The sequence below is a fragment of the Aquarana catesbeiana genome, linkage group LG03, assembly GCF_042186555.1.
Source record: "Aquarana catesbeiana isolate 2022-GZ linkage group LG03, ASM4218655v1, whole genome shotgun sequence".
Taxonomy (NCBI): domain Eukaryota; kingdom Metazoa; phylum Chordata; class Amphibia; order Anura; family Ranidae; genus Aquarana; species Aquarana catesbeiana.
In genome coordinates, this window is record NC_133326.1 from 475632470 (window position 1) to 475646310 (window position 13841).

The window sequence follows — 13841 nt, forward strand, 5'->3', positions numbered from 1 at the left end:
CAACTGCTCTAATAATTTATCACGTTCCCCTCTCATCTTGTCATACTCAGTCTTCAGGTGGTCATATTTCTGTTTTAACTGAGAAAACGGTATCCAAGTTTTGGACCTTTTCTTATTATTATTTTGGTCAGCTCTGTTTTTCATATTAATATCACCTATGTTTGACCCAGTGTGTCCTCTCTGGGTGTTATCATAGGATATTATCTTCTGATCTTTATACTCAGTATTTGTCCTAAACAATGTGGCTAAATCAATTTTGACAGCCTGCTCATTTGACTTTCTCCATAAATGGTCTGCTCTCAACAATATGTCTTTTAAATCATGAGGATTTGGGGTAACTAATAAAATATTTTGTTTGATATCTTCATGCAACGCATCTAGAAACATACTCATACATATCAAGCCCCCCCGCTCAAATGCAAGATTATTACTGACCAATAATTCCATAATAGTTGCTATCCTGTGTGACGATTCATAGGGAGATTCATTTTGCATTTGTTGGATCTTACCATGAATAGTAACATCAGAACGTACACCATATAAAACACATAATAATTCCAGTAATATGTCCCTTGTCCTCAGAGGCTGAATACAGATCTGTTTAATTCTCATCCAAAGACCACTTCCTAAAGAATGTTGCAAAACTCTTTCTAAGTCAGATGGGTTGAGATTGTACATATCTCTGACTTGGGGCACGTCACAAAACCATTTTAAAAATCTGTTTAAATCATGGTATGGAACCATTCCTATTTGGTTAAGAATTGCGTCTAATTCTTTTGGTTTCAAAGGCTTCATTACAAGCTGAACTTCACCTGTATTATTATTATTGTTATAAACTGTGGTAGTCACAGTGGGGGCAGCTGGTAATGAATTATCAGATTTAATATGAGGTTCTGTTTGCTGCAGATTGTTGAATTCAAGATTTGATGCATATCTGCATTCCTGAGATCTCTTCTCTAATTCCATAATTCTTAATTTTAATCTCTCATTTTCCTCTGATAATTCATCACAACCTTTAGATTTCTCAAGCAAAGCTTCCCCAATGGTAACTACATGCAATTTTAAATTTACTGTCTCAGTGTCTGGTTTTGTAACCTCTCACAAACATTGTTGCTATTATAAACTGCCTTCTGTAACTGCGCATTTTCCTCAACCTTACCATTCAAAGAACTTTCCATTGTTAAACAGCAAGATAACAAGCCCTGTATAATGCAACCTTTTCTTTTACTTTCTGAAATTTTGCTATCAAAAACATATTTCTCTAAAAATTCCTTCATCATTGTCCATGTCTGCTTACATTTTTCTGGAATTTCAGAAGGACCGCCATGGCGCTTAATACATTTTAATGCCCATCTGTTAACTTTATCAGAACTGACACTAGCTTCACACTGAGTAAGCATTTTGACTATATTACTAATAATTAAAAAAAAAAAAAGGAAATATTTTACTCACCGCATTAGTTACTCCTTCAGCTTCCAGTTCTTCTGGTACACGACACAGTCCTTTTTTTTGTTGTTGTTTCCAGTCTCCAGAGAATAATTCTGGGGTTCCCAACTTGTTTAAATTTGTAGACCAGACTCTTTTATGTCACAACCAGACATTAGAGTCACAGCACAGCTCTTTGTTCTTCATCAGACTTCTGTCCACCTCACAGGATTGTTGTCACCACCGACTTCTGTTACTAAGTCCGAAAATGCTCTTCTGGTCACTTGAACGGCACCAATGTAGTGATTTAATATATACTGGGTGATATGATGTAGAGTGGGTATGATAATGAATTAGTAAGTACTCTTCCGCAGCAACCCAATTCTTCCAGAGAGATGCACTTTATTGACTTCCAACACAGAACAAAGTCCAAAGTCCACAGATGACAAAAAATCCTACAGAGTAGATATAATTCAGAACCCCATGTTCCTAGGTCTGTGTGTCCATACACAGACAAGCCTCACTTAAACTATAGACTGAATGCCGTGTTAAATTCACTAGATATTGAATGGCTGAGCAATTTGATTGGCTGTCTCCATTCAGGTCTTTTATATACTTTAGTCTTTCAGATAGACAACAACTCCCAGCCGTGAACAGCTGCAGTCATAAACCACCCCAATTTGCACTCCCGCATATCAACATCAACAAGTCCCCTTAGATATGTGTAGTTAGATTAGATTAACAGATACCACCTGAACACCCTTTGAAATGTTCAAATAGACTTGCATAAGATTAACACATCAAAGGGTCTTCAGCTGTCCCCTTGCTATGTTAAAATTCAGTTGGACAAATCAACCATTGTCAATTGAGTTCTGGCCTGGTCAATATTGACTGTATGTGTACATACATATAATAATGTCCCACATAAATCAGTGAACATATTACAACATATACAACAATATGCACTTGCTCAACAACCCAATCACGAGTAGCCAAGTATGTCCTATCAGCTGTGAGAGACCGCTATAGAGCGAACCTCACAGCCAATGATAATCAAGGTGAATAGGAGTGGCTTGTGGTAGTGCATCAGCCCAATCACGAGCCGCCAAGCACACCACCTGACGCCACATTACAGGAAGTCGTCACCACGCTCTGACTCTTGTGCTCCAAGCCTCAATTCCGTTCTAGGAAGAGGCAAGTGTGGATACATAGTGTGGAGCGGCTTAACTCCGCCCACCTATTGCGCTCCAGCGTCATTGCATAGAGGAGCCGAGCGCAGGTGACTAGACGGCTGAATGTGACACCGGAAATATTAAAAAGAGGCACGGATGTGCTGGCAAAACAAGACTGTTGTCAGAATCGAAATAAAAGGCATAAAAAAACATATTAGAAACACAAGGACATAAATTGCTGAACTCATACACTCTTTGTCAAGACTTATAAGCATATAGAAAAGGAACTTTTATCTCACATTGAGTGCACATCTTAACAGTATTTTGAAAAACAACTTTGGCTTGGGACATGTAAGACATCAATAATCGATCTATCTCAACATCTAAAACCGATCTTGGAGCACAAGAGCCAGAGCGTGGTGACGACTTCCTGTAATGTGACGTCAGGTGGTGTGCTTGGCGGCTCGTGATTGGGCTGCTGCACTACCACAAGCCACACCTATTCACCTTGATTATCATTGGCTGTGAGGTTTGCTCTATAGCGGTCTCTCACAACTGATAGGACGTACTTGGCTACTCGTGATTGGGTGGCTGAGCAAGTGCATATCATTCCCATTTACCTGGATGATTATTGGCTGCGGGGTCCGCTTTATAGCGGTCTCTCACAGCTGATTATAGTGTGACAGCTGATGCTGATTTTAAACCATTTATGTGTCCATAAATACAAGCGTGATACCAGACAAAAGACAATATGCCTCAGTAGAAGGACCTCTAGTCCGAAACATGTCGGGTTGCGGTTGACTATTTGTTCCTGGTACCACGCTATTTTTCATTGTGATCACTTTTATCCTGGCTGCTGTTATTTAGATTTTTACCCTGTTTGATTTGAAATAAACCTGTTTTACCCGGATTTAAGCACTATGTGGGGCCTTTTCTTCCTTTTCCATGTCCTTATGGTGGCTATGTGAAAGGTGTACCTCCTCAATATACACCTGTTGGAGAAGTGTCTACAACTGGATTTGGAACATCTGCTGTCCCCAGGCCGTTTACCATTGCTGCAAAGGAACCAGTGGAACCTGCCGTATACGCCTCTTCATCAAGCACCTATTTGGATCGATTGATCCATAAGCCTGTATGACACCTAGCCGTACGGCAAACGTGTCCACCTGTTCCGGTAAGCGTATTTGCTCCATATATTCTTTGCTGTGGATACTGAGTACTGGAACACCACCTCTGTGAACCACGTAGCACCCCTGAGAATTCTTTCACCCATTTAACACCCATACCGTTCACTTTTGTTGGACATTTACATGACCATAATGTTCACGTAATTGGACACTTATATGGTCATGGACTTACCATAATATTGTCTTCATTTTTCTACATTTGGTTATTACACTATCACACTGCACGGTTGATAGTCACATTTTGTGGATCACCCAATCCTGACCTTTATGTTTAGCGCTGCATTGTTTTTTTCTATATTCTTTACATTGTCACTACTTTGTTGATGCTGGCTGCTATATGTGTCATCCGATACTCTTTTCACAATAGCGCAACTACACTGTTGTTTTATATTTTGTCACTGTCAAGAACTTGATGCCCTGCAGACTTCTCTCTGTCGCCAAGTACGGCAACGTGGCGACTAGCCTCTGCTCGGGAGTGATGGCTTGCCGCATGCAGCTGTCCTGCCTGCTAATATAGGGGGACAGCAAAGCCAACAAACTGTGAAAAATGGGGTCCATCATCTGGAGATAATTCCTGAAATCATCGGGATTATTCTCACGGATCTTCCGCAACAAAGGCATATGAGATAATTGGTCACGCTGGAGTAACCAATTCTTCATCCATGAACTCCACCCCGCCCTGTTCATGGACTGGGCTTGGGTCAAAGTAAGAACCCCAACACCAAGCCCCTGCACAGTATGAACTCTATGATGAGTACATACCCGCAACATGGCTTCAAAACGGTCGGCTGGTCAGAACGAACTAACAGAACGCACTGAAAATCAGAAAGGCCTGAGAAGAGCGATCTGAAAATCAGAAGCGAGTAGACAAGAACGCACTGTGAATCAAATACGTATTATAAAATACACACTGAAAAACAAATGTGAACTGACTACACGCACTGAAAACTAGATACGAACCCACAAGCACAAACTGAAGAGCAGTAGTGATTGTAAAGCACGAGGCTGAAAAGCACAAATCGTCTCTCACCAAACTTCTACCAACACGAGATTAGCAAAAGGAGCCCAAAGGGTGGAGCACTTGGTATTGAACTTCCCTTTTCTAGTGCCATTGTACGTATTGTACGTCACCGCGTTTTTGATGTTCAGAATTTCCGACAAGTTTTGTGTGACCGTATGTATAAAGACAAGTTTGTGCCAACATCCATTGGAAAAAAAACATGGATTTTGTTGTCGAAATGTGTGATCGTGTGTATGCGGCGTTAGAGTGTCTACAACACTCTTTACAACTCTGTCATGCCTCTACATAACAAATGTTGATGCAGGCCACAGATTCACCTGTTTGAAAGAGGATCCAGATTATCTCTGCCCTCCCAGGTCTCCTCCTTTCTATGTGAGTACAGAGAGGAAGGACTGAGAATGCTTTGTAGGAAAACAATGAAAGTGAACCTCTACTTTGTCAACACAAGAGCAAAGCCATTGGTTCACTATGTAGCACACCCCCTAAGGAGCCGCAAGTAGAATGGGATTGCACAAAGAATGCTGCATCTAAATTGTATCTTCACTTAACAACTGCCTCTCTCCCTGATTTAGAGAAATTAAGATCAAAATGGTCTAAGGATATCCCTGAACTTAATGAGGATGATTGGGATAATATATGAGACTCTCCCTTCAACTCTCTCGTCTCCTTGAGAGACAGACTTATTCAGTTTAAGATAGTTCACAGGGTATATTACACCCCCCATATATTAAATAATATTAATTCAGACTCTGCTCCTGGTTGTTGGCGATGTGGGGAGATTCCTGGAGACTTTACCCATATATTCTGGACTTGTCCAGCTATCGTAAGGTATTGGGAAGAAATACTAGCTTTTATATTCAAAATAACATATATCCCACTGCAACGATCATTGCCAATATGTATTCTAGGTCTGATAGAGCAATTTATTCCTACGACAGCAGGGTGTACTTTAGTGGGGCTGCTTTTGTTCTATGCGCATAAAGCTATAGCTCTCAGCTGGAAGAAAACCACCCCCCCATCGCTGACTTTGTGGAAACAACTCATTAATAATAGCTTACCATTATACAAAGAAACATATATAAATAGGGGTTGTCTCCTCAAATATGAAAAGGTTTGGTCCAAATGGCTCACGGACCCCTCTACAGCCTCAATAGCCTCCTAGAGGAATATGACTCTGCAATCTCTCCATTAGTTATTGGGCTCTAGGTGTACATATGTAACATGGGATAACACCTTTCTTTAAAATTAAACTGGCATAGGAATCAGGTATGACCAATGTATGTATGTATGTATGTATGCGGGTTTTTTTTTTTTTGTGTTTTGTTTTCTATGTATATAGTTTCTTTAATTGCTGCAAGTATTAATTTTTGTTTGTTGTCTGTTTTTTGAAAATTAATAAAAACGTATATTTAGAGAATGGGATCTCCCACCCTGCACAGCCAGGCACACCACATCTTTACAAGCACACTGCTGTCAGGAAACAGTCTAATGCCGCGTACACACGGTCGGACTTTTCGTCTACAAAAGTCCGACAGCCTGTCCGACAGACTTCCGGCGGACTTTCGGCGGACTTGCAGCAGACTTTCTAACGAACGGACTTGCCTACACACGACCACACAAAAGTCCGACGGATTCGTACGTGATGACGTACACCGGACTAAAATAAGGAAGTTCATAGCCAGTAGCCAATAGCTGCCCTAGCATGGGTTTTTGTCCGTCGGACTAGCACACAGACGAGCGGATTTCGGGGTCCGTCGTAGTTACGACGTAAAGATTTGAAGCATGTTTCAAATCTAAAGTCCGTCGGATTTGAGGCTGAAAAAGTCTGCTGAAAGTCCGGAGAAGCCCACACACGATCGGATTACCAGCCAGCTTTAGTCCATCGGCGTCCGTTGGACTTTTGTAGATGAAAAGTCCGACCGTGTGTACGCGGCATAATACTTTGTTTTTTTGTTTTATTGAAGGGAATAAACTTGGATGGGGGTAGGGGTATTATGGGATGTCCACTTGACTTGTAAAACTTCTTCAGGGACACTTAACTATACACAGTCTCTATGTACAATCTCGATATAGACTCCTCTTCTGCCTCCAGCACAATCTTGCTTGCAGAACAAAATCACAGACCCAGCTGGAACACTGTTTGGATGGGATCTGACAGGGCACTCTGTCAGCTTCAGCAATTGCCCATTACAGACAGGGATATTGGGCCTCTTTTTGGTTTGTAGAAAAAGTCCCAGTGTCCAGCTATTTTTCTGTGGACACTGATCCCAGCACCACCTCTTCAGGCACTGCCAGCCCACCTGGCTGCACCTGCCACTTTCACTCTTTCACTAGCTCTCCTGGCTAATCTTCCGACAGTCATCCAAGACTGTCACACTCACCAGCCACCCAGCTATCGTCTCCCTTGAGATCTCCTGGACATGCTCATTGGCTCCCGCTGTCCTCACACCCGCCCCCATGCATCCAGGAATGATTCCTCCATGTGTTGTAGCTGGTCCCTCCAGCACCCAAGCCCCAGACCCGAGGTCACCCCCCAGACTAGGGGACTACCCTCAAGGGCCTCCAACAGCCTCCTTAGCACTCCATCTCCAGCCTCCATCTGAACTCTCCTGCCCCTCCTGGGCTGACTCTGAGTATTTAGGTGGCCTGCCTCCTGTCAACCTATCTATTGGGGATTGGTCAGGGCCCTCATGAATACTCCAAGCAGCTTCTTCTAACCTCCCTCCCGATCTTCTGGAAGTTTCTGTAAAGTTACAGCAAGTAGGGGGAGGTAACAGAGGTGCTGCCTGGTGAGTCATCCCAGCCTTCCTGAGTCACTCACCCTGACCCAGATTCAAACACAGGCTTGGCTGGCAACCAAGCCAAACATTTTACCTGCACTTAGAAAAAAAAAAATTATCACCACCTAATCTAACACACTAGAGGGTGCTACAAATATAAACTTAGGTTCACACATACTGTATGTAGTGCAGGAAATGCAATGATCCCTGCATGTTTTCCAAACTGCATTGCATTTTCACTGTGTTTGGGATCTGCTGCGGGTGTCAATACAAAATTAACGATACCCCAAATGCACTGCTAATGCAGTGCAGTTTACCTGCATCTGATCGCATGACACAATTTGACCATGCAATCCAGTTGTGGTGTGGCTCCAAAAAAGGTGCCTGTACTTCTTTGGTGTGATGCGGTGCGATTTGAGCCCATTCACATGGTATTCACATGTGGGTTATGGTATCCCTACCAGCAGCCTATACTCACCTTTGCTCTCTGACCACACTGGCCTACCAGTACTACTGGATGTGGGGAGCATGTGCTTAGTTTTGGGCAATCAAACACCCAGGACTGTCACATTGGGGTGGGTAGAGAGTCCTCAGCTCTGTGTAAGCTCCAGGTCATGACTTTGATCTTACATAATGCTTCCTCTCTTTGCTTCCTGAGGCTGAGCTACCTTTGTCACTAGCCTATTTATTAATGTCATGCTTTTTACACATATAGATGCAGCAACCATTCTCATATATTTTATACTATGATTAGTAGTTCTGCCTGTTTATTGCTTGTGTAGCAAGGTCCCATGCCTCCTTTGGTCTAATGAGGACCTCCAGGGCTAGAGATATCTGACATCCTTCTGTAGATGGTGGGTTGCATGGCATAGTGGGTGTAATGCAAGGTAGATTGATTGGGCTCCAGACACTTCTTCAATGCAAAAGAGATTTTATTTCTCTTAACAGAACTTTGGGAGAGAGGGTTAGGGCCAGGACACCCTTAGGTAGTTGCAAGACTAATTGGCAGACTCAGAGACTTCAACAGGAGGACAGCCATGCAGGGAAAGGCATCCAGCAAGACGTCACATCTGCATGTGTAAGAATGCTGTCTCCTATGGCAACAGTCTTTAACAGTTCCTAACACAAATTGTAACAGTTCCTTCACTTCCACTACAATCACTTCTTGTAGTTTTTCAGCCCACTGAGCTCCCAGTCTCTCACTAGACTAGACGATTCACAGCCACTGAATCCCTTGAGCTCCTCCAATCTTCACAGTAGTATCTTCTTCAAGCCTCACCCCCACCTCTCTGTTGGGTCCCTAGCTTGGCACTCAAGATTCTTCTCAAGCTTCACCCCACTGGCCTGCTCAGTCCCTGGCTTGACACACAAGGCTGCTCTGCAAGCGTCCCCTCTGCTTTCTGGGTTCCTGGCTTGATACCCAATGATATTTCCAGATTCTTCACCATCCATGGTTGGTGAGAATGCTGCTCCGGTACTTGCTTCAGTTACTCACTATGGTCTCTGGTAATAAGGGGGACAGTCCCTTACTGGCGACAGCTTCCCCTCTACCTCCGACCATGACAGGTTCTCCGGCCGGCAGAACCGTCACTTCTGGTTGGACTGGAAGCCGCAGTCCCAACCCTACGCTGCTCTCTTGCTTCTGGATAGGCCCTCAGACAGCGTAGCAACCAAATGTGTCTGGAATAGGCCCAAACTCTGGCCTAGCAGCCTGGGCAATACAACACATGTCCACCCAGACAGCCGTCCAGGTGGCACAGAACAACGATCACCTGACTCCACCTAAATATATAGGTTCTACCAGCAGGCCAAGGGAATTAAGAAAACCCCTTCCCATTGGCTGGAACACCCCATATACCCATAATTTGACCTTGCATTGCCCTTCTCATATCTAATGCCACCAAGAAACCCGTCCACCTAGCGGCAAAAGAGAGAAGTGTAGCAATTACAGACTGTCAGGGCTGGGCTCAGCCCTTCCTTCGCTAAGCTGGCCTCTCAGCTAATTGCCAGCTCCTATCTCTCCACAGTGACTCACCTGTTGTTGATATCTTGCTCGTCAGTCCTGCCTACTTAAGCCGTCCAGCCCAGATGATCTCTGCCTTGGCCTTGGCCACATGTCTAGAGATGCCCTCCTGTGTTCCTGTTAAAGACTTGCTGGGTTGACATTCCTTCTGGCTCCAGATCCTGCTTGCTTTTCTACTACGCTCCTCTCTGGCTCCCTGACGTTTTTTTGGCTTGTTTGACTATCCGTTCTGGTTCCTGAACTCTGGCTATGTTTTGACTACGTTTACTCTGTTTAACTTTTTTATTATTATTAAACAAGTGTGATTTAACTGTAACTTCTGTCTCAGTTTGATTCATGGTTTCTGACAGTAGGCGAAGGCCATGAATGCAGAAGATGCAGTCAATCAACTTGTTGGTAATATTTTTTCCAGATTGGATGAGCAGGATCACCACATGTATCAGTTTGCCATAGCGTTACAAACGCTCCTGAGTCGCACAGCTCACCTGGAATCTCCCACTGTGGCTGCTCCGGTACAACCTGTGTTGCAGGCCGTCCCCGCTGTTGTTCCAGTCTCTGTGCAGGCACCCGCTTCAAGTATTACCTCTATAAGAGGTATGTCTGGTTCCGCTCCGCTTTCCCAGTGATTTGGGGGCGATCCAGTCCAATGCAGAGGGTTTCTCAACCAGGTTGAGATATACTTTGAGATGCTGCCCCAGGTGTTTCTCACGGACAGAAGCAAAGTAGGTTTCGTGATATCTTTGCTTTCTAAAAGAGCCTTGGCCTGGGCAAACCCTCTGTGTGAGACACAAAAACCTGTTATCTTGAGTTACCCTGAGTTTGTGGAGTACGGGAACTGTTGCTGACTACGCCGTTGAATTCCAAACTCTGGCAGCAGAGGTTGCTCGGATACCATCGAGGATAGGATAGCAGCCCAAGATATACCTACTGAACTGGAGAAGTTGATCACGTTTGCCATCCTCATTGACTCCAGACTCAGAGAAAGACTTCCTTTTAAAAAATTCTTGTGGAAGCCTTGCCTCCTTGTACCAAGTCGGTCTGTGAGGATGAACCCATGCACTTGGGCTTCACGTGTCTCTCTGCGGATGAGAGAACCCTTAGGAGGAGGGGGAGATTGCGCCTTTATTGTGGCCAGGCAGGTCACTTTTTGAAGTCTTGTCCTACCCGTCCAGGGAATGCTCGAACCTTGAGGTCCTGTCACAGACAGACCTTAGGTGGCCTTGTTTTGTCCCCAGCTATCCAGAAGGATAAGCCCCTGGTTTCGGTTACCCTTTCTTGGGCTGAGTCGTCCGTTGAGATACAGGCTCTAATCGACTCTGGGGCTGCAGGCCTGTTCATTGATGCTGCCTTTGTATCAAAGCCCAGCTGCGTGACACTCCACTTGCCATTGAGGCTCTTGACGGCAGACCTCTACAGCCTGCCCATGTGACTCATGAGACTGTTCTGTTGTCCATAGCCGTAGGGGCTCTTCACCATGAGATAATCCAATTCCAAGTTATTTCCTCACCTAAGTTACGGCTGGTTATTGGTTATCCTTGGTTACAGAGGCACAACCCCTCTTTTGATTGGCTCCGTGCTGATGTTCTCTCCTGGTCACCACAATGCAGTAAGACATGCTTCCTGAAGGTAGCCAAGGTCCTGTGCACCTCTTCACTCTCCTCCTGTCAGAAACCATGAATCAGACTGAGACAGAAGTACAGTTAAATCACACTTGTTTAATAATAATAAAAAAAAGGTAAACAGAGTAAACATAGTCAAAACATAGCCAGAATTCAGGAACCGTAAAGGATAGTCAGACAAGCCAAAACGTCAGGGAGCCAGAGAAGAGCGTAGTAGAAAAGCAAGCAGGATCTGGAGCCATAAGAAATGTCAGCCAAGCAAGTCTTTAACAGGAACACAGGAGAGCGTCTCTAGAGATGTGACCAAGGCGAAGGCAGAGATCATCTGGACTGGACGGTTTAAGTAGGCAGGACTGACGAGCAGGATATCATCAATAGGTGAGTCAGTGTGGAGAGATAAGAGCTGGCAAATAGCTGACAGTTGAGTGGCCGCTTTGAGAAGGAAGGGTTGAGACCAGCCCTGACACCTCCCTGTTGGAGGAGTACCGCGATTTTAGCGATGTCTTTGACAAAGGTCAAGCTGGTAATTTGCCTCCACACTGGTTGTATGATTGCACAATTGACCTTCAACCTGGTGCCATACCCCCTCGTGTCCGGGTTTACCCTTTGTCGGTCTTGGAGTATAAGGCCATGGAAAAGTACAGTGGGGACGGAAAGTATTCAGACCCCCTTAAATTTTTCACTCTTTGTTATATTGCAGCCATTTGCTAAAATCATTTAAGTTCATATTTTTTCCTCATTAATGTACACACAGCACCCCATACTGACAGAAAAACACAGAATTGTTGACATTTTTGCAGATTTATTAAAAAAGAAAAACTGAAATATCACATGGTCCTAAGTATTCAGACCCGTTGCTCAGTATTTAGTAGAAGCACTCTTTTGATCTAATACAGCTATGAGTCTTTTTGGGAAAGATGCAACAAGTTTTTCACACCTGGGTTTGGGGATCCTCTGCCATGCCTCTTTGCAGATCCTCTCCAGTTCTGTCAGGTTGGATGGTAAACGTTGATGGACAGCCATTTTTAGGTCTCTTCAGAGATGCACAATTGGGTTTAAGTCAGGGTTCTGGCTGGGCCATTCAAGAACAGTCACGGAGTTGTTGTGAAGCCACTCCTTCGTTATTTTAGCTGTGTGCTTAGGGTCATTGTCTTGTTGGAAGGTAAACCTTCAGCCCAGTCTGAGGACCTGAGCACTCTGGAGAAGGTTTTCGTCCAGGATATCCCTGTACTTGGCCGCATTCATCTTTCCCTCGATTGCAACCAGTCGTCCTGTCCCTGCAGCTGGAAAACACCCCCACAAAATTATGCTGCCACCACCATGCTTCACTGTTGGGACTGTATGGGACAGGTGATGAGCAGTGCCTGGTTTTCTCCACACATACCGCTTAGAATTAAGGCCAAAAAGTTCTATCTTGGTCTCATCAGATCAGAGAATCTTTTTTCTCACCATCTTGCAGTCCTTCAGGTGTTTTTTAGCAAACTCCATACAGGCTTTCATGTGTCTTGCACTGAGGAGAGGCTTCCGTCGGGCCACTCTGCCATAAAGCCCTGACTGGTGGAGGGCTGCAGTGATGGTTGACTTTCTACAACTTTCTTCCATCTCCCGACTGCATCTCTGGAGCTCAGCCACAGTGATCTTTGGGTTCTTCTTTACCTCTCTCACCAAGGATCTTCTCCCCCGATAGCTCAGTTTGGCCGGACGGACAGCTCTAGAAAGGGTTCTGGTCATCCCAAATGTCTTCCATTTAAGGATTATGGAGGCCACTGTGCTCTTAGGAACCATAAGTGCAGCAGAAATTTTTTTTCCTTGGCCAGATCTGTGCCTTGCCACAATTCTGTTTCTGAGCTCTTCAGGCAGTTCCTTTGATCTCATGATTCTCATTTGCTCTGACATGCACTGTGAGCTGTAAGGTTATATAGACAGGTGTGTGGCTTTCCTAATCATGTCCAGTCAGTATAATCAAACACAGCTGGACTCAAATGAAGGTGTAGAACCATCTCAAGGATGATCAGAAGAAATGGACAGCACCTGAGTTAAATATATGAGTGTCACAGCAAAGGCTCTGAATACTTTGGGGATCTGGTGTGTCCCTCGAGACACCGCCGTTCCCTGATGAGGGTAATGAGCGGGTGGCGGAGTCTAAAAAGCATTGTGACCGGCTATATCCAATCACAGCCAGTCACTATGCAGAGCGGTGTGCATGCCGCTCGTGCACGTCCCTGGGGGGGCACGCAGCGCGGCGATCGGGTTGAGGCTTGTTCTCAGCCGGTCACAAATGTAAACAAACCGTAGTGTAACGACTGCTGAGCTCCTCTCCTCACACACCGATCCAATGTGAGGAGGAGAGCGAGCTAACAGTGAGTTACACTTTTACTGTGATTTTACTGTGCCCAGATTGCCCCCCAAAAAAGAGTACCTGCCATCAGTACCCATCAGAGTACTTGTCATCAGTACCCATCAGAGTACCTGCCATCAGTACCCATCAGAGTACTTGTCATCAGTACCCATCAGAGTACTTATCATCAGTACCCATCAGAGTACTTGTCATCAGTACCCATCAGAGTACCTGCCATCAGTACCCGTCAGAGTAAATGCCATCAGTACCCGTCAG